Source organism: Schistocerca americana, chromosome 6 (genome assembly GCF_021461395.2).
Source record: "Schistocerca americana isolate TAMUIC-IGC-003095 chromosome 6, iqSchAmer2.1, whole genome shotgun sequence".
NCBI lineage: Eukaryota > Metazoa > Arthropoda > Insecta > Orthoptera > Acrididae > Schistocerca > Schistocerca americana.
In genome coordinates, this window is record NC_060124.1 from 518,133,762 (window position 1) to 518,156,156 (window position 22,395).

The following is a 22,395-nucleotide window of genomic DNA, read 5'->3' on the forward strand; positions in this document are numbered from 1 at the left end:
AGGCTACTTAATAGACTGATCGGTAATTTATATTTCTTTGAACGCTAGTCACATTACTTCATATACGTTTCATTTGAAAAGTAAAATTATGAAAATGTACTTGTATTTGCATAAAATTTTATTGCACATTCAGTTATTTGGTTGTTTGCTATTTTTTACTATCTCAACAAAAATTATATTCATAACTATAGAGAAGTAAATGACAAAATGCAAAACTTTTCCCGCAAATGTATGCCTGTCGTGATTTCCGAAATCACTTACACCCGTTATCAGGTAAAGTGCCTAGAACTGCTTTGCACCAGGTCGCCCCCATCTGCAGCCGTAAGTTTCATGGACGAGGGATGTGCTTGGAAAGCCCTAGTCAGACATCGATAAATGAACGTGTAAACAACTTTATTTAATAATACCATGAATTATAACAAGCCAGAATACGAGGGTAATCAACGACTAATCGACGGATGCGGTTTCGACATTACATATTGCAGGAAGGCATTTGTCACACAGCCACGGGAAACAGAAATAGAAACGGCATCTGCTACGTCGAATGAATGGAATTTTCCCGTATGTACATCTAATCTTCGGAATTTATGAGGAAAAACGAAGCTTGTTGACATATTGAAAAATATCTCTATTCATAAATTACCTTAAAAATTTTCTCAACTACTATTTCGGATAAATTTTCCCAGTTATCAAGCAATTATTAATCCATTTCCATTTCGAAATCCCTGTTCAATGGCAACCGTTTAAAGGACGGTGCCAGGTGAACTATGAACAGACCTTTTAAATGCTGAGGTAACAATTTTTGTGGTCAATGATTGATATTAATGTTACAAGGAATTAATGAAACTTTCATTGAATTTGTTACATGTCCACGAGATTGGGAATTATAAAACCATTGACGGATCAAATTAAGGGGAGTTAGAAAGGAAAAAAAATTTTCACAATTTCGGATTTTTATCTCATTATATAATTTGCAATTTTCAGAACAAAATGATACATATATCCCAGATAAAATCACATAGGAAATATTTAGTTTAATTTTTTTAAATATAATTTACACCGGTTGAAAATGTTAAAATTTTTACATGCATTACTTCAAGATCTAATACATTCGGTAATTTTTGATATAGAAGGCTATTGATTGCTGTGTTATAAAGGTTAACAGTGTAGGTGATGTCCAGAAGAATATGGGCACCGGGCTGAGGAAGCTGAAACAAAATTTGAGAGACAAGAATCTTTCTGATGGTACAACCATAAGAGGCAGGATGACAGACAAAATGATTGGTGAACTACAGCAGTATTATGGGACTGTCATTAGAAATAATGCTGAGGATTTGTTGAAAATGAAGCAGGCAGTATGGGCTACCTTATTCCACAGACTGCCAACTGTTGAATAACCAGTACACCACCTGTGCCCTTCTGGACCTGATTCATGGTGCAACTATCGCAATGCCCAGTACTCAAACAGTTCATACAGCCTTAAACATTCCATCCCAGCGGCAGTCGTGGACGTCATAAAACCTTCTTACAGAGACCTGGCAAATCCTAAATCAATGAAAAAGTGTCTGCATGGTCAGTCTCAAAATCCCAATGATTCGTTCAATTATCTTATATGGACTCGCTTACAAAAAATGTTTCTGTTGGAATTAAGACACTAAAGTGGTGGCGGGGGGGGGGGGGGGGGGGTCAGTGATGCTGTTACTGCTTTTAAGTATAGCAACATTGGTATAGTGGAAGTGCTACAGCATAAGGGAATTAATCCTGGAGCAAACTGCATCAGAGAACTTGAAAGGATGGACTAGGTTCGCATTGTTGAAGCAGAGTATGCAGCTCAGTTGGCCGTTAAGGAATCCAGAAAGAAGAAAAGAAGAAAAAACTTGGAAAATGACCATTAGGATGATATACAGTATGGTGCAGGGTACTTCTGAGTGACTAAGAATAAAAAAAAATGAAGCATATATTAGGTGTGTTACAGTCTTTTGAAACTTTAGAAGCCATTAGTTAAAATTTACATTTCCTGTATCATTTTTCCCTAAATCTCAGAAACCACCTCGGTTAGAGTATTCAAATTTTTGGGGAGTGTAAATGTACATATCCTGAGTCTACTGCACTAAAAGAAGAACATAATGTTATCTATAATTAAAATTATTTAGGATAACGTACAAGATAAGTACACAAAAGTTTAACTGTGTCATTGAATCCACGTGTCCTTATTTCTACAAGTGACCTTCTGCCCACGAGAAAGTGAGTATTAATGGTTCGCTCTTGCTACATGTACTTGGAGATACTAACCAACCTAAAAACATGCTTCTCCTAATAGCTATAATTGTTAATCTGCAAATGAAGTAAACACTGATGGAATGTTGTACAGTACAACGTGCTGAGTCACCAATGGAAATACCTACACTTATATCCCTTACACATAGTATAAATGACTTCGGTGGCACTCTAACCAGCCATCTTAGATTGCAGATTATGCTGTTATTTGCCGCCAGTGAACTCATCACATGATCAAAACCAACTGTAGAATGATTTAGACAAGATATGTGTGTTGTGGCAATTGGCTGTAAATAATAAAAAATGTGCGGCACATCCACTTGAGTGCGAAAAGGGATCGGTTAAATTTCCGTTACACGATAAATCGTACAAATCTATAGTCTGTCAGTTCAACTACATACTTAGGAATTAAAATTACAACAGCTTAAACTGGAACGATCCCGTAAATAATGTTTATGCGAAGGTTGACTGAAGTCTGCGTTTTATTGGCAGAATGCTATAAGGTGAAACAGGTCTGCTAAAGAGAGTACTTAAAGTACAGTCTGGTGGCAGAAACCTAGGACGTGGAAATAAGTTGCACACAAAGTTTTATCTTGGAATCCGCTCATGAAGTACGCAAATAAACAGAATCTACAGAGTGCAGCTTTGGCATTGCTGGGTAATTTTAGGTAGACAGTAGAATACGGTTACGTACATTTTTCTGATGGTTTACATTTGACTTTACAATAGAAAGCTGATTATTTCCTCATGTTGATTAAATAATTCCTTTTTCTTTTGCTGACTGGAGATAGTGTAGAAGTGTAAAGGTGTGTAAGAGGTATTTCAAAAATGCTCCCGAATTCCTGTGTTGATCAGAGTTAGAATTGTTCGTTACTGCAAACGCCGGCCGCGGTGGTCGAGAGGTTGTAGGCCCGTCAGTCCAGAACCGCGCGACTGCTACGGACGCGGGTTCGAATGCTGCCTCGGGGATGGATGTGTGTGACGTCCTTAGGATAGTTAGGTTTAAGTAGTTCTAAGTTGTAGACGACTGATGACCTCAGATGTTGAGTTCCATAGTGCTCAGAGCCATTTGAACCATTTGGTTACTGCAAGCGCCAAGAGAATCCAGTTGATCATCACCGAAAGTAAGACGAGAGGAGAGACTGGGCACATTGATCTCCACGAACAACTGCAGGCTGATTCAAATATGCCAATTTAAAGAATGTGTATCGACGTATACGTCAAAACGGCGTATCAAGAAGTTTCTAAACGAACACAGAATTGAAAGAGAATCTGGGAGAGGACCACTAGAAAAACATCGCTGTTCCGAACTTCCGGATTTTGAATTTCTTCTGCATCGTATACTGGAAAGGCACGGCAAACATCGTGATGGGTGGGAAGCAGTATAATTGTGCAGGGCAGTTGATCGTGGTCAAGGTAAAAAAAAAATTTCAAGCAATCTACGAGGGCTGTCCAGAAAGTAAGTTACGATCGGTCGCGAAATGGAAACGACTATGAAAATCCGATAAAGCTTTGCAAAGATGTGTTGGGCAGTGTCTCTAGTATGACTCTAGGTAGAATTATGTCGCTCTTTTCATTCCTGAGCTCTTAGTGAGGGCGTAAAGATGTTATAGAAAATAGTGTCTCCCGCCAAGTACGAGGGCCTGGTGAGAATTTTCCCCTGAAGCTAAGCAACCAACATTACATAACTGTCGTGCGGTTTCTTCTTCAAGACAATTCTCAGCATCATTCTGCAGGGGCAATGAAGATGTTCCTACATCGTTTCAATTGAAAATCTTTTGTTACCCACAATACAGCCCCTAATTGTCTCCGACTGAGTTTCATCTCTGCTCAAACGAACCGCTGGCTATGAAAACAACATTTTGGCACAGACCACGAGCTTTAGGCGAGCGTAGAGAATTGGCGGAAAGCACTGGCGGCTGCCTTCTACGATGAGGGTACTGGAAAGTTGGTAGAACGCTACGACGAATGTCTGAGTCAGAACGGCGACTACGCAGAGAAGTAGCTGAAAGGTGTAGCTAACTGTTACAAATGAAACATTTCTTATTTTCACTGTGATTTTCATTTCGCGATCAATCGTAACTTACTTTCTGGACAGCCCTCGTATACTCGATAAACGCAACGAAAGGGGTGACAAACCGTTGGTTGAACTCAGCATTAGAGTTATGGGAGCTATAGTGCTTTGCATGCAGCAGAGGTTAGTTGCCATGATAACTCAGACGCGAATTCATGAGAACGTTAATGTTGCCGCACCTACAGAAAATAATGGTTCAGATGGCTCTGAGTACTATGGGACTTAACATCTGAGGTTATCAGTCCCCTAGAACTTCTTAAACCTAACTAACCTAAGGCCACCGCACACATCTATGCCCGAGGCAGTATTCGAACCTGCGACCGTAGCAGTCGCGCGGCTCCGGGCTGAAGCACCTAGAACCGCTCGGCCACTGCGACCGGCTGCACCTGCAGAAGCCAAGAGGGAAGAGGAGGACGATGATGACGCATTGAGACGTGTGATCCAGGAGATGAACAGTGATCAATCACGGATTAGGGATTCAGTCGACATTTACAGTAAGTATACATATGGTAGAGTGTTGGCCCTCTGCAGGGTATGGCTGAACTTAAAAAGTTCGTAGACTTCGGTCGCGATGTTGTGTTACTGGCCAGTTGTGGGATCTCGTACGTACTTGTATTTCGCAGTACTCGTACTTTTGGACTCTGCAAGAATACTTGTTTCACTGAAACCAGCAAACTGCACTGATAAACACAGAGTGGAAATAAATATAAAACTAGTGCCCCCTGAAGTGAGTACTTTCCCGCTGGAACTGCTCCCACGTATCGTATGTCCACGAAAACTCGGTGGCACCCTGCTTTCAGTCGCAGTCGCACGTATGATTACAGGTGCTACAGCACGTTACCCGACCATATCACAGGAGTGTGCTGCTCATATGACGAAGTTGGCCGATATTCGGGGCTGTTTCTCTGGTAATAACGGAGCTCTCTTGCAGACGGTGGCAGATAATTTCGATTGCTCGATTTCATAACCAAACGGTCTAACAGTAATCCACTCCATGACACTTCTTGTAACCAAGACTTTCACTTCTAGGAATAGTGCTATAGTGTCTAAACCAGGGAAAACCATTCCTAATGTAATAAAGGAAAAGCATCAAAAACCTGTTGTTACTGACGTCGTGAGATATTATCGTACAAGGAAACCGCCAGTGCCACAAATTGAAGCGATAGAAACAGGATTGAACCAACAGATACTGGAAATGTAAGAAATAATTATCCGTTCGCAGAGCACCAGTTCCTATGTGCTGTTGGTTCAATGAATTCAAGACTCTATGTGTGTCGAGAACGAGGATGTGCAATAAGGCCTGTGACCGTTGCAGCCCATACACTGATGATCCAAAACATTATGACCACCTGAAGCTTCCTGGTAGATTAAAACTGTGTGCCGGACCGAGACTCGAACTCGGGACCTTTGCGTATCGCGGGCAAGTGAAAATCTCATTCTAGAAACATCCCCCAGGCTGTGGCTATGCCATGCCCTAGCGGTATCCTTTCTTTCAGGAGTGCTGGTTCTGCAAGGTTCGCAGGAGAGCTTCTGTAAAAATTGGAAGGTAGGAGACGAGGTACTGGCAGAAGTAAAGCTGTGAGGACGGGGAGTGAATCGTGCTTGGGTAGCTCAGATGGTAGAGCACTTGCCCGTGAAAGGCAAAGATCCCGAGTTCGAGTCTCGGTCCGGCACACAGTTTTAATCTACCAGGAAGTTTTATATCAGCGCACACTCCGCTGCAAAGTGAAAATCTCATTCTGGATTATGACCACCTGCTTAATACATTATTTGTCTGCAACTGGAACAACATATATCACTGATTTTGCGTATCCCGGATCCGAAAATTTGTTGGTGCGTTTGTGGAGATATATGGGATTAGATGTCTACGCACATCTAACTCGCTTCAATAACGGGCCGCTGATTTGCATAGCGGTAATGACGCCCGATAACGACCCAGATGGGATTCATAGGATTTACATCAGGCGAATTTCAGTGACATCAGTCGAATTTGGTCGCCGAGACACGAACGTGAGTTCAGTGTCATGCTCCTCAAAACCACTGTAGCACGGTTCGGGTTCGAAAATAGACAAATATACTGCTGACAGCAATGTGCGCTCCGAAATGGTTGTGGGTGCACCAGCATTGTTCTCTTTCAGCTGAGGTGCCACAGATCACCATCTATCCTACTTTACGGAGCAGACAAACCCTCGAACCGCACGTTCTGAATAGAATAGTGGATGTCCAGCCATTTACCGCCGAATGGTAATTTCACTGTCATTTTACCTCTTTCCGTAGATGCTCACGACGGTAACACGTGAACATTCGACCACCATCGCCGGTTTCGAGGCACACGTTCACAGGGTTTGCGTAATAATAATCTGTCCTTTGACTAAGTCGCTTATCTCAGTGGTTTTCCCCATTTCTAGCCCATATATTCGCTAGGATTATCTCCATCCGTCTCGGCTGCGCTTACATACTTTTCATAGAGCATCCCGTACCTGCAGCGTCACCAGATGGCGTCCAACCTCTCGGTGGGCAGTGCTCATAACGTTTTGGGTTATCAGTGTACACGCCTTATCAACATGATACCTTCAGACGCCGCCACCGTGCTCACCACTATGATGGAGGCCAAACTACTCGCAACTGGTGCAGGCCAAGAATATGCTGTGTTTACAGCGAATCAGGGATTATACCGAGTTGCTGTTGGATTAACATGGCCTTATCTGTTTGTTCTCCGGCTAGGAGCGATGGACACCCTAAAGAGTTCCGGAGCTTGTGTCGGAACTCGTGTAGCAAACAGTGTCTTCAGTAGTTTGTGAAATATGCATTTGGTGCCTTCACTGATATGCTGGCATTACAGAAAATTCCACAGAGTATCCGTGATCTAGTAATTGTAACCGAGCAGCTGCTTTTTGGTATTTAAAAGGATGAAACGATTAGTACCTATGCAGAAATTTCAGTGACTATGTAAACGAAAGCGGCAGTCAGCAAAATAACTACGTTGCGGGTAGACTGTCTTATCAAACCTGTGTTCATAATTGTGGTCTTCATTAGAACCGAACGAGGATGAAATTCTCCTCCATATCTCTGCGCAGCAGAGGAAAAGCTACTCTACTTTTCTGCAGCTAACCACTTCAACTATACGAGGTACTGCTTGTAATAGTTTGAGATCAATGGAAAAGTTACCAGCCCATATCTTGCAGAAACTTCAGAAGTGAAAGCATGTGATGTGCCACAAGTAGGCATACTGGAATACTGCTTGGAGCGACATGTTCACTGAAACTACATTCGTGCGATACGGAAAGGGTCAAGGTGGCATTGTGGGTCAAACTCCTAATCCGCGTATGGTGAAAATATGCGCCCACAGTTTCCACGCCTGCAATCAATTGTGCACAGACGTAGACGTGATGTGTGCTAATGTCAATCCAAGAAGGTCCGTCACATATCACACGGCAAGATACTGATCTACGAAGAAATCTGACCATTTCGATCGTGAAAAGATACGTAATACACTCTCTCATTGCATCAATCCCCTCTGCTTTCTTCAACATCCTGTTGAAATAATAACCATTATGAGCGGCAGTGTTGCATCTTTTACAGTTAACGTGGACCAACCAGTTTCCATCAGGAGGCAGTAGATGCAGACATTCGAAGGAACTTGGCCAGGAGGATTCCACAACCCAAGGTTGTAACGCTATTTGTCATGATGGAAAACATGAATGTCGGTGCAGAGTTCGTATCCGGTACACCATTGATTTATACACGGGAAATTTGCTTGATATAAGCTACTCGTAGATCAATTGATGTTGCAGACTTGCTGAAGTGCGAACAGGCACACTTCTCCACCTCTCTCTTCAGAGATGATGAGCAGATTAGATTCAGTGCCAAATCACAGTCGAAGGAACTGCTGTCCACTGGAGCAACCAGACACTTTGTCATCTTCGAACGCATTTTCGGAGTTTATGCCTTCAATTGATATATTTGTCATTGGTGGCTGTGCTGTATTCTGCACAATCGTGTGGCCTACAAATGGGACAGTCCTTGACTTTGTTCAAAAGGTTAATTATTCTGTGAATAGCAAGCTGGAATACTCAGACGTATACTTGATATTTTATTGATACAACACATACAGCCCATGAGCCTGTTCTCACCGGTAGAGACTGCGTGCCCACTGAAGCAACAGACGAAGAGTCAAAGCTAAGAACAGACTTCAACATCGAAAATGAGGACGCGGATGTTACAGTCGTTCAAAGGACATTACGGCTGGCAAGGGGGAATTAAGGTGATTTCACACGACATTGATGCTCTTCTGTTTCACAACTATGCTGATAGTGAATAGCAAGCAAGAAAACCCTGGAGCCAAACAGCCTGTGGAAAACTTCTGTTGGTGTTGAACAATAGCATCGAAGCATGTTGATATTTGCACTAACCTTCTTGCAGCACACGTTCTGCCGGGATGTGAGACTGCTGGGAATTTTCATGGAATAGGGCCAAAGAAAATAATTCAGAAATTGAAACAGGGTTAATTCATATCATCTGTGGACAACCTAACGTCAGACCTATTGGACATCATCAAACAGGTGACTGCTATCATCACAAATTGATGCAGTCTCAATGTAAAAGACAGTGTCTCCAACATCCGATTTTTAGTTTGGAGTACTAAGGTGGCAGAACCGGGAATTTCATTTGTTAACGAATTAAAATCGTTCCCCCGGCGAATAGAGCACGTTAAACGAGCACACATGTTGTGTGCAATCTGGAAGTCTGCAATGGACCAACGACCAAGTCTACGGACCGTTTGAGGTGTGGATGGAGTCGTGACGAATCGTTCGAAGTTCTGCATCCAGTGACACTACCAGACGATCTGCTTATAGCTCCGGCAGGTAATCTTCTATGATTCGATGCAGTCACGTTGCGGAAAAGGTTGCGCTGTGGCAACTGTGTAAACACACCGACGTGACAAGAGTCATGGGACACCTCCTACTACAGCATCCGACCCCCCTTTTGCCCGGTGTAGTGCGTTGCTCGGCGGGGTATGGATCAACATGCCGTTGATGGTCCCCTGCAGAAACAATGAGCCACACTGTTTCAATGGCCGTCCATAACCGAGAAATGGTTGCCGGTGAAAGATTTTGTGTTCGACCTGACCTCTTGATTATACAGGGTGGTCCATTGATAGTGACCGGGCCAAATATCTCATGAAATAAGTGTAAAATGAAAAAAAAATTTACAAAGAACGAAACTTGTCTAACTTGAAGGGGGAAACCAGGTGGCGCTATGGTTGGCGCGCTAGATGGCGCTACCATAGGTCAAACGGATATCAACTGCGTTTTTTTAAAATATGAACCGCCATTTTTATTACATATTCGTGTAGTACGTAAAGAAATATTAATGATTCAGTTGGACCACTTTTTCCGCTTCGTGATACATGGCGCTGTAATAGTCACAAACGTATGGCTCACAATTTTAGACGAAAAGTTGGTAACAGGTAGGTTTTTCAAATTAAAATACAGAACGTAGGTACGTTTGAACATTTTGTTTCGGTGGTTCCAATGTACCTTTGTGAACTTATCATTTCTGAGAAGACATGCTGTTACAGCGTGATTACCTGTAAATACCACATTAATGCAATAAATGCCCAAATTATGTCCGTCAGCCTGAAAGCATTTAGCAATACGTGTAACGACATTCCTCTCAACAGCAAGCAGTTCGTTTTCCGTGATGTTCGCACATGCATTGACATTGCGCTGACGCACGTTGTCATCCGTTTTCGGTGGATCACGATAGCCAATATCCTTCAACTCTCCCCACAGAATGAAATCCGGGGACGTCAGATCCGGTGGACGTGCGGGCCATGGTATGGTGCTTCGACGACCAATTCACCTGTCATGAAATATGATACTCAATACCGCTTGAACCGCACGCGAGCTATGTGCCGGACATCCTTCATGTTGGAAGTACATCGCCACTGTGTCATGCAGTGAAACATCTTGTAGTAACTTCGGTAGAACTTTACGTAGGAAATCAGCATACATTGCACCATTTAGATTGCCATCGATAAAATGGGGGCCAATGATCCTTCCTCCCATTATGCCGCACCATACATTAATCCGCCAAGGTTGCTGATGTTCCATTTGTCGCAGCCATCGTGGATTTTCCGTTGCCCAATAGTGCATATTATGCTGGTTTACGTTACTGCTGCTCGTGAATGACGCTTCGTCGCTAAATAGAACGCGTGCAAAGGATCTGTCATCGTCCCGTAATTTCTCTTGTGCCCAGTGGCAGAACTGTACACGACGTTCAAAGTCGTCACCATGCAATTCCTGGTGCATGGAAATATGGTACGGGTGCAATTGCTGTTGATGTAGCAGTCTCAACACCGACGTTTTTGAGATTCCCGATTCTCGCGCAATTTGTCTGCTACAGATGTGCGGATTAGCCGCGACAGCATCTAAAACACCTACTTGGGCATCATCATTTGTTGCAGGTCGTGGTTGACGTTTGACATGTGGCTGAACACTTCGTGTTTCCTTAACTAACGTAACTATCCGGCGAACGGTCCGGACGCTTGGATGATGTTGTCCAGGATATCGAGCAGCATACAATAGTCTTACATCAACACGATATCGACCTTTTTTCTGCAGTTGGTAAACGGTCCATTTCAACACGGGTAAGCGAATACCGTCCGCACTGGCGGAAAGTTACGTGATACCACGTACTTATTCGTTTGTGACTATTACAGCGCCATCTGTCACAAAGCGAGAAACGTCGTCCAACTAAAACATTCATATTTCTTTACGTATTACACGAATATGTAATAAAAAATGGCGGTTCATATTTTAAAAAACGCAGTTGATATCCGTTTGACCTATGGCAGCTCCATCTAGCGGGCTAACCATAGCGCCATCTGGTTATCCCTTCAAGCTAGACACGTTTCGTTCTTTCTAGTTTTTTCGTTTGATGCTTATTTAGTGAGATATTTCGCCCGGTCACTATCAATGGACTACCCTGTATACAATGAAGGTTCCATGGGATTCATATCAGGCGGGCTGGGTCGACAAATCACTAGCTCGATTGGTCCAGGATGTTCTTCAAATAAATCGCGAACAGCTGAGCCAGGTGGCATGGTGCATTGTCATCCATAAAAATTCCATCGTTGTTTGGGAACGCGAAGTGCATAAATGGCTGCGAATGGTCTTCACGTAGCCGAACATAATCATTTCCAATCAGCCCACACCATTATGAGCCGCCACCAGTTTCACTGTGCCTTGTTGACTTCTTTGGTCTGAAACTTACAGGGAGGTTAAAACTGTGTGCCGGACCGAGATTCGAACTCTCGACCTTTGCCTTTCACGGGCAAGTGCTCTACCAGCTGAGATACCCAAGCACGACTCACGGCTTTACATCTGCCAGTACCTCGTCTGCTACCTTCCCAACTTCGCAGAAGCTCTCCTGTGTACCTTGCAGAACTGGCGCTCCTGGAAGAAAGGATACTGCGGAGACACGTTTCCAGAACGATATTCTCACTACGCAGCGGAGTGGGCGCCGATATGAAACTTCCTGGCAGATTAAAACAATGTGACGCACCGAGCACTTTCCCCCGATAGGCAAAGGTCCCGAGTTGGAATCTCGGTCCGGCACATAACTTTAATCTGCCAAGTTTCATATCAGCACACACTCCGCTGCAGAGTGGAACTCTCATTCTGGAAACTTCTGTCTGTGTTACGCTCGAGCCCTACCTTCAGCTCTTACCAACTGAAATTGGAACTCATCTGATCAGGGCCCGGTTTTCCAGTCGTCTATGGCCCAACTGATATGGTCACGAACCGACTAGAGGCGCTGCAGGCGATGTCGTGGTGTTAGCAAAGGCATTCGCGTCGGTCGTCTGCTGGCACAGCGCATTAACGCCAAATTTCTCTACCTTGTTCTAACCGATACGTTCGTCGTATATAGCCCAAATTGATTTCTGCACCTATTTCACGCACTGTTCCTTGTCTGATAGCATTGACAACTCTAGTCAAACGCTGCTGAGTTCGGGTGTTAAGTGAAGGCCGGCGGCCACTGCGTTGTCCGCGGTGAGAAGTAACGCCTGATGTTTGGTTATCTCGGTACTCTCTTGCCACTGTGGATGTAACGATTTCCAGAATGGAGTGTCCCAAGCTTCTAGCTCCAACAACCACTCAGCGTTCGGAGTCCTAACTAAGGTGGGAGCATATGGGATTGGTTCCCAAATATGTGAGTGGCTCGAAGACTTCTTAAGTAATAGAACCAAGTACATTGTCCTCGCTGCTGAGTGTTCATCGGAGGTGAGGGGATCATCTGGAGTGCCCCAGGAAAGTGTGGTAGGTTCGCTTTTGTTTTCTGTCTACATAAATGATCTTTTGCATAGGGTGGATTGCAATGTGTGGCTGTTTGCTGATGATGCTGTGGTGTACGGGAAGGTGTCGTCGTTGAGTGACTATAGGAGGATACAAGATGACGTGGATAGGATTTGTGATTGGTGTGAAGAATGCCAGCTGACTCTAAATATAGATAAATGTAAATTAATGCAGATGAATAGGAAAAAGAATCCCGTAATGTTTGAATACTCCATTAGTAGTGTAGCGCTTGACACACGTCGATTAAATATTTTGCGTAACATTGCAGAGCGATATGAAGTGGGAAAAGCATGTAATGGCAGTTGTGGGGATAGCGGATAGTCGCCTTCGGTTCATTGATAGAATTTTGGGAAGATGTGGTCCATCTGTAAAGGAGACCGCTTATAAAGCACTAATACGACACTCAGGTGGGCATGTTGTCTCAACAACAAAATAAATTAGCAGAAACAACTCAGCAAGGCCCAAGGACCTACCAGCCCAAGACCCTGATAAAGCGAAAATAAAGAGAAAATCACCTCTATACCTCTCATCCCAGAACTACAGCCATTACATATGGTAGCACTTCTGCAACAGAACTAAAAAAAAAATATAAATATAAAAAGTACTTTTCTCACTGCAGTGTATGTTCAAAAAGAAATGTCCAACTAGACTGATACATTAGACGATGACAGTGTTTTCGATGATGATGATGAAGGTGGTTAAAGATTCACCAAACAAATTGGACCAAAATGTAATATAGAAGTATGTTATAAGTAAAAAAATTGCAAAAAATGTGTATATCTTACCATCAAAACTCTCGTATTGCGTTTAATTTCGTTACATTTTTTGTTTTCTTTCTGTTTTCGATAATTTAGAGCTCCAAAAACATTTTACGGCAGAGCCAGAATTGGTTGGTTGGTTGTTTGGGGAAGGAGACCAGACAGCGTGGTCATCGGTCTCATCGAATTAGGGAAGGATGGGGAAGGAAGTCGGCTGTGCCCTTTCAGAGGAACCATCCTGGCATTGGCCTCGAGTGATTTAGGGAAATCACGGAAAACCTAAATCAGGATGGCCGGACGCGGGATTGATCCGTCGTCCTCCCGCCCAGAATTGGACTTACCGAATATCATTCGTACATATATTTTTCAACACAATTCCATCGTAACATGTTGGTTGTAAGCCATTTCCACTTCGAGTGCAATGTTTCAAATCTGACACTACGCTTATCTGGCCTCTTCCAAAGTATTGCTGTGTTGTTTGTGATCCTTACTAGGTACGATTTATGGAGGAAATCGATAAAGAACCAAGAAAGGCAGCTCATTTTGTATCATAGCGAAATCAGAGAGTGTCACCGATACGATAAGGGAATAGGAGGCGGCAATCCTTAAAACAAAGGCGTTTTTCGTCGCGGCAAGATCTTTTCACGAAATTTCAATCATGAACATTGTCCTATGAACTCAAAAATATTCTTCTGACACCAGCCTACATAGGGAAAGACGATTATCTTAGCAAAATGAGAGAAATCACAGCTCGCAGAGAAAGAATTAAGTGTCCGTTTATCCCATGTGCTACTCGAGATAGGAACAGTAAAGAAATAGTCTGAAAGAGGTTCTGTGACCACTCTCTCAAACATTAAAAAGTGATTTTTGCTATCAAAAACCGTCTTGATCACAATTTATTTATTACGGTGACCGGTTTCGACCACCACTGTGGTCATCTTCAGATCAATGAGTAAGAATTAAATTGTGATCAAGACTGTTTTTGATAGTAAATATTTGGAACACATTGATCACTGTTCACTCCCACAACGTATTCAAAAGTAATTAAAAAGTGGACTGCAGAATAGTCATTTAGATGTAAATGTAGACTGTGCCACGTGCAATAAAGTTTTTGGCTAGCAGTAGCGACTCTCCTTCAAAAGCCAAAAGGAGCGTTCGTTGTAAATCGTGATATAAATGGCGTCTCACATCGTAACAAGAACACCTCTGGAAGTGTGTGGTCTTCCGCGGGCAGAGTCGGTTAATATAAACGTTTTCTGGGTAAGGTATCGGGTCGTACTGTAAAATAGCTTTCACTGAATAATACGAACGTCACGGCGCCTGTTGCACTAGACATCCACTGGGCCTACGTGCTACCACATACATATGACGCGATACTGCACACAGAAAACTTCCATTTTAAGAAAATGCATATCCCGCTAATCAAGAAAATGTTCTGAGAAACGCATAAGCGGTATTGGACTATTATAAACGTCAAATTAGAAATTACGAGGGCTGTCCAGAAAGAAATTTCCAAACGGTCGCGAAATGGAAACCACAGTGAAAACCAGAAACGTTTTATTTACAACAGTTAGGTACACCTTCCACCTACTTCTCTACACAGTCAACGCACCAACTTCGAGTTTCGTCGTAGTGTTTTATCAACTTTCGAATATCCTCGTCATAGAAAGCAGCCATCTGTGCTTTCGGCCAGTTATCTGCACTGGTCTGTAGCTCTTTGTCTGTGGAAAAATTTTGTCTCCATAGCCAGTGGTTCATGTGAGTAGAGATGAGACTCAGGGGCAGCCAACTACGGACTGTAATGTGGGTGATCAAACACTTCTCACCGAAAACGCTGCAGGAGCGTCTTCATTGCCCCTGCAGTGTGCGGCCGAGAATTGGCATGAAGAAGGAACTGCTCGACAGTTGTGTTATGTGGGCTGCATAGAACAGGCGAAATCTCTAACCAGGCCCTCATACTTGGCGGGAGACGCTATTCCCTACGCATCTTTACATGCTCACTGTTCACTCAAAACTGAAAATAGCGACGCGACACGATCGACGGGCATACTAGAGACACTGCCCAGCACATCCGTGCGAAGTCTTACCAGAGTTCCCAGTGCTTTCCATTTCGCGACCGATCTGAATTTTACTTTTGGACAACCCTCTTACTTAGTATTGGGCTGTTAAACGTGTTCACGTCGCTGAAAGAATCTATACGAAACTGTAGTACTGAGCCTAATCACGGACACTCACTATATAAGTGCCAATGTTCTTGTATTTCATCCATGCAAAATCATAGCTGAATATACTGGTGTTACCATAGGAGAAAGTCTCAGTTGACTACGCTTTCAGGAAAATTAATCATCATGTGTACTGATGTACCAACCGACTCACCATTATTTCCCTTCGGGCAGGTATCACAGTCGAACAACATTTCTGAAACGACACTATTTCCAAACTCCAATGATTCTTTTCACATTCACTGTAGTGCCCGATTTTGGCTATGATACCAATATCCAGTGGCAGTTGATGCATTTCAGGTCATGAAATCACGCTGTCCAGTCACCGGCAACAAGCAACAAACAATGCGTCAGGATTGCTATCGACTGCTTTCTATCAAGAGCTTCTTGGAGACTAACACACTTAGAGAGTATTTTCAAGTATCCATTGGGTGAAATATTAACTGGAGCTCCTCGAGTAACTATTTACATTCAGTAGATAGGATACGCAATACATCTTTGAAAAATGATCATGTGAAAATTACTGATAGAGTGGTAAAGAGAAGTGTCTAGTGCTATCCAGGTGACTGTGAAAAAATATAGTCTAAAACGAACATTCAGAATGTGGATAATCTGTGTGTTTCTCTGCTCACTTCTGCGGTATTTGCACTCAGCAGTTTCTAAATCACAAACTGCATACTAATTGTAGCTATTCAGCCACTTTCTGCTATTATTCGTGAAATGCAACGATCTCACTGATCTGCTGTGTGCAGTTGCCCCAGGCCTCTGTAACTTCTCTGCTCCACTGACCCTGAGTTATCAGTTCATTGATACCTTTTTCGTGGAACAATACCACCGCGTCCTCACCGATCCTTTTAAATCATCTTGCTTTTACATTTATGTTGCATATAATTATTACCTTTCGTGCTCATAATTATATTGAAAACACTTCTTCGTCCTCCTTGCCCAGTATTGCCATGGCAAATATTCAGTTCTTCTCTAGTGCGTTGTTGACAGAGCCGTACACTAACAAATTTCTTCATCCATTCTGTTTTCATGATGGTTATCGTTCAGCCCCAACTGTGGTACTCCCTTCAGCTGTCACTTGTAATGCTGTATTCGAAACACTATAAGTGTTACACTTTTTCCCCAGAACTTCCTTCAAGTACAGTATGGAACATGTTAGAAATTTTCCTACCTTCATTTCTTTTCTCTTTGTTTTAATCCAACTGAAACATTGCATTAAGCGGAATGTCCAAGTGATAGCACAGTTCTCAGACCTTCTTACTTCCACCCTTTGCTATTTAAGTCGTTCGTCGCCTTCGCTCTTTTGCCTACGTCCTGAAATTTTATTGTAATTTCTTGGCATGCAAGTCAGCATACAACTTCCACAGGAGTGGTTACGAGCTAAATACAGCCTTACAAATTATATAATATTCGTATATTTTGATTTTCAATTCCACCGGTATTTGTGAATTGTATAAAGTATTCACCAGTTCCACGACTTCCCATATGTGATTCTACCATAGAAATAGAATAATTACAAAAAGCCTTCGATAGTTTAAAGGAGAAAATGATGTCCGAAATCGTCGAGTTAATGCCTTGTCCCTGAAGGCTGTTAGCTGGGAGTAAAACGGTGTACTAACAGATGGCACAGTCGGTTGCTGTGGGCTAGAACGACTCCTGTGTGATACGAAGACCCTAAATGGCGAAGAAGACTTCGTATCATAAGGCACAAAGTGCGGTATTCCATCTCGAAACACTGTGACAGGTTAAAAGCTGAGCTTCGGATGGGTGTTAGATCCAAGAATCTTGTCCTTCGCTGTTAGAGATCCTGTCGCGTGAGCTACTTTCTTTCTTTTCTTTTTTTACAGAAGAATTTGTCCTCTTACTCTGGAAAACGTTTATATTTGCACACGGAAATAGTAACGGCTACAACCGGCCGCGGTAGTCTCGCGGTTCTAGGCGCGCAGTCCGGAACCGTGCGACTGCTACGGTCGCAGGTTCGAATCCTGCCTCGGGCATGGATGTATGTGATGTTCTTAGGTTAGTTAGGTTTAAGTAGTTCTAAGTTGTAGGGGACTAAGGACCACAGCAGTTGAGTACCATAGTGCTCAGAGCCATTTGAACCAGTAACGGCTACACACATTGCCAGTCACAAATACATTTGTGGATTTTATTTAAATAATTTGTTATTTAATTATATAATTCTCAGTGTCTTAAGCCCAAATTAAATATTCAAGTAGAATAAATGTCTGTTTCCTAATTTACATTCTAGAAACCTTGGCACGGACATCTTAGTTCCTTACAAAACCTGAAGAGTTTTTTTTTTTTTTTTACCCTTGGTGTTTCATAACGCATAAGCAAACGCTTCCTTATGTAATTATCACACAGTGCAAGATATCCAACTCCAATGAAAGGTTTGTTGTGTACAGAAAACATCTGAATGCATTCTCTTCAACTTTCCCATTGCTTGAGTGGGTAAGAGGGAAAGGCATAACTTTAAAGAAAATTCCCAGACCTTTGTATAAGCATGCAACAGCTTTAATATCCGTTGGAAATCTGGTTTCAGTTCTTTTAGAATCTAAAGCTAACACAAACACTTCCACTCAAGATGCCTGAAGAGTATGAAACAGTACTGGTGAACTTTAATTTGTATGTAAAATACCTCACTGGATTAGAATCTGGGACAATGTTCTTTGCCTGACGGGCTGGCAAAGAAGCAAGACCAACTAAGTGTTGTTGATATCTGACACACCAGTGTTCTATAATTAACACAAACATTAAACTAATTTGTTTAATTCTACATTCTTCACCTACTATGTTCCTCAAAAAGTCAGAACTACATGTCTCTCCAAATCTTCCTTTATGAACTGAGTCATCAAAGTGCTGTAGCAATTTTAATTCATAAATTGCTACAATTCCAGTAAGATAGTGATCAAACGGAGTACAGTATCTCACCAAATCAAGTTGGTTTCCCATCACAGTGTGACAGTCGGATGGTTCCTGAGATACAAAAGTCATACAAAACCTTTCTTCGATGTCCCGTATATCACGGTCTCTATCATTTGGCAAAGACAAAAACTAAGCAGTCGCTTTTTTCTGCATTTCTCAAAAGTTAATTAATTTTTGATATCATCTCTTAATAACTTACTCTCTTCCATGACTGATAGACATTGTCAATATCGAGTTAAGGTTTGTGTAATATAACATCTCGCTTGAGCTTTCCTGCACCTTGAAACGTTTCCTCGCAATCAAGATGTACAGTATCATGTTACAAATATAGTCGAACTGCTGCACGAGCGTAATAACGTACTGCGCCCAAATACAGTTATAACGAAGTGGGAGACGAGCGTTCTTTTCGATTACTTTTCTGAGATGCTTAAAGAAATAACTGTTTTAATCAGTCATTCTGTCTCCAGATTCGACACTGGTATCGTATCCCGTACGCTGTGTTTCAATTTGCCTTCTCTTGTGAGATCCGTGCTCGCATCGGCCAGCATCTCTGTCCGATTGTTCTAAAGTGTATGGTTACACTTCAAGAGCTTTCACCCTACGCTTGTGAACCTTTGTCCGGAAATGATCAGTCAGCGGAGATTCGTCAATGATATATCTTGCGCAACGCAAGCAATATAAATCTGTGCTTTTCTAGGTATATTTTGATTTGGTAGCGACCTTGTATTCTTTTCTTCAATATCCCCATCAAAATCGTCAAAGACTTTCGTTCGGTGCTTACTTCTCGAATCCTTCTTAAAACACCTATCGCCTTTATGATGTTTTTTCCCAATATCATTCTTTGGCTTAGGAACGCTTCAGTATATCTGACGATATCACAAAAATTCACAAACCCGCCATCGAGGAATAACTTACGACCATGCCCCCCTTCCCTCCCACACGGTAGAGTCTATTTTGACTATATGTCTCTCCTATTTTCCATACTACCCACCTGGGTGCCTTCCTGGACGAGCACTCTTGAAAGAAAGGAGCGGTAACCAGCAAGTAAATTCCATAGCAGCGCCGACTCTGCCACAAAGTGAATGATCCAATATGGAAACAATCCATAGGAAGAGAAAAATCCATGCGCTGGGATATTCCTTCCTTCTGGAAGCAGAGTGTGGTATGCGTAAGAGCCTTAGTGAAATCTGAGATGCAGGAGATACAGGATGTAAAGAGGCAGAATACGGCGCTGCGGTCGACAACACCTATATAAGACAAGTGTCTGGCGCAGTTGTTAGATGGGTTACTGCTGCTACAATGGCAGGTTATCAAGATTTAACAGAGTTTGAACGTGATGTTTTAGTCGGTGCACGAGCGATGAAACACAGCTTGTCCGAGGTAGCGATAAAGTGGGGATTTTTCCGTACGACCATTTCACGAGTGTACCGTGAATATCAGGATTTCGGTAAGGGTGCTGCAAGAACGGGACCAACGATGACTGAAGAGAATCATTCTACGTGACAGAAGTGCAACAATTCTACGAGTTGCTGCGGATTTCAATGGTGGGTCATCAACAACTGTCAGTGAGCGAACCATTCAATGATACATCATCGATACCGGCTTTCGGAGTCGAAGGCCCATACGCGTACCCTTGATGACTGCACAACACAAAGCTTTACGCCTCGCCTGGGTCTGTCAACACCGACATTGGACTGTTGATGAGTGGAAACAAGTTGCCTGGTCGGACGAGTTTCATTTGAAGTTGAATCGAGCGGATGGACGTGTACGGGTATGGAGTCAACCTCATTAATCCATGGGTCCTGTATGTCGGCGGGGGACTGTACAAGTTCGTAAAGGCTCTATAATGGTGTGGGGCGTGTGTAGTTGGAGTGGTATAGGACCCCCGATACAGCTGGATACGACTCTGACAGGTGACACGTAGGTAAGCATCCTGTCTGATCACCTGCATCCATTCATACCCATTGTGCATTCTGACGGGCCTGCTAAAGTCCAGCAGGACAATGCGACACACCACACGTCCAGAATTGCTACAGAGTGATTCCAGGAACACTCTTCTGAGTTTTAGCACTTCCTCTGGCCACAAACTCCCCAGACATGAACATTATTGAACATATCTGGAATGCCTTGCAACGTGCTGTTTAGAAGAGATCTCCACCCCCTCGTACTCTTACGGATTTCTGAGCAGCCCTGCAGGATTCATGGTGTCAGTTCCCTCCAGCACTACTTTAGACTTTAGTCGAATTCGTGCAACATCGTGTTGCGGCACTTCAGCGTGCTCGCGGAAGCCTTACACGATATTAGGCAGGTGTACCGGTTTCTTTGGTTATTCAGAGTATAATTACCTTCAGTTTCCTGAAGTAAGGCAAAGAAACCTAATACTTTTATAGTATTACTGCTCAAAAGAAGAAATTAATGTTTTTCAAGATGGTAATATTAACTCGTTGTTATTAAACGTGTGTGTAGTGTCTTTGTTTGTGTCTCTGTGAAGAACAATATCCCAAACAACGTCGACTTCTCCCACAGCATACGTAATTTCGTACACGTAGACAAGTTACTCTCGTGGTGGAGAAGCAGCTGCCGACTCAGACGGTTGTCTGTAAAATTGTTTGAAATGCAACAGACTGTATTCTGACCGTTACTAAACTCCTCATTAACATTGCATGTTGCTTGTGAATCTAAAACAACACCAATTATACAATATGGCGGCTAACAATGTCTGTTTCACTGCACACACTCCTACACGTCATCTCGTTATCCTCTCTCGTAACGAAGTAGTGTCAGATTTCGCTTTTCTTACTTTTCTTCACTCGTCATGGAGCAAACGCTAAAAAAAAATCCAGGAATAAATATTTCTCTCGCACAGGCGAAGCGCACCACCTGGCGATAAATATTAACTTTAAATCGTAATGGCGAGGTCGGCTGATGGATTCACGATTTCTACCGACCAGCGCTGGCAAACGGGTTTTACTCTTGGCCGTTAATTCCGCTTATAATAAGAAAGTACCGCCCTGGCGTGTTGCGAACACTTTCATGCCCTTAAGGTCTGTAACATTTGTATATATACAGATATTTTAAGTTCGGTATTTAGATGATCTGCTAAATACGGAGCAGTCATATTCTTTGTAGCAACCTGGCACTTAACTTTCACACAGGCAAACTTTTCTTGAAAACACTTTTGAATTAATTTGTAACTGTATTCCATCGAAAGGTCTCTATATATATCATGTCTGTCACCGTGAGCAACGGGAAATATCCCGTTACATATATTGCATCGTACTTCAAGAAGTGTTACAATTCCTTTGCAAAAAAGGGACATAATAAGCAACTTTTAGGAGAGTTCACAAAATAGCTTTTTTTAACGACGGCGACATTGCTAAGTAAAACAAAGAAATATTTTAGCCAGACTGCATGAAAAACACTAACACAAGTTAAGAATGTCATGTCATTGCAGGAACTAACTTAAAACCTGAACAATTGCCACTACTGGCGCTATTTGATACTAACCAACAGTCGTATTTTTGCTTTATGGGCATCAGTGGATCATGTGACTCTAGCAAAAGAAGACGAAACGTCACGCAGAGTGCTAATGCCTACAAAACAAACTTCACCAAGGACGCGAAAGAACGTGCATGGTAACAATGGTGCCAGTTCTATTGCATCCCGATGCAATTTCATTGTTTAGTCGTCAATGGGGCGGTACAAGGGTTACAGTAAACCTGCAGTTTTGCATCGGAAGCAACCACTGGACTCCCAGTCAAGGTTGAAAG